The sequence below is a fragment of the Vombatus ursinus genome, unplaced genomic scaffold (genome assembly GCF_900497805.2).
Source record: "Vombatus ursinus unplaced genomic scaffold, bare-nosed wombat genome assembly UNPS02014812.1, whole genome shotgun sequence".
Lineage (NCBI taxonomy): Eukaryota > Metazoa > Chordata > Mammalia > Diprotodontia > Vombatidae > Vombatus > Vombatus ursinus.
Genome location: NW_020954590.1, coordinates 73,970,348 through 73,970,684, shown reverse-complemented (window position 1 = coordinate 73,970,684; position 337 = coordinate 73,970,348).

Sequence of the window (337 nt, the reverse complement as noted above, 5' to 3'; positions counted from 1 at the left end):
GGGAAAATTATCAGCATAATTGATCATATCAACAGCAAAACCAACAGAAACCACATGATTATCTCAATAGATGCAGAAAAAGCTTTTAACAAAATACAACACCTATTCCTATTAAAAACACTAGAGAGCATAGGAATAAATGGAGTCTTCCTTAAAATAAGTAGCATCTACCTAAAACCTTCAGCAAGCATCAAATGTAATGAGGATAAACTAGAAGCATTCCCAATAAGATTAGGGGTGAAACAAGGCTGTCCATTATCACCACTGTTGTTCAGTATTGTACTAGAAATGTTAGCTTTAGCAATAAGAGAAGAAAAAGAAATTGAAGGTGTTAGAA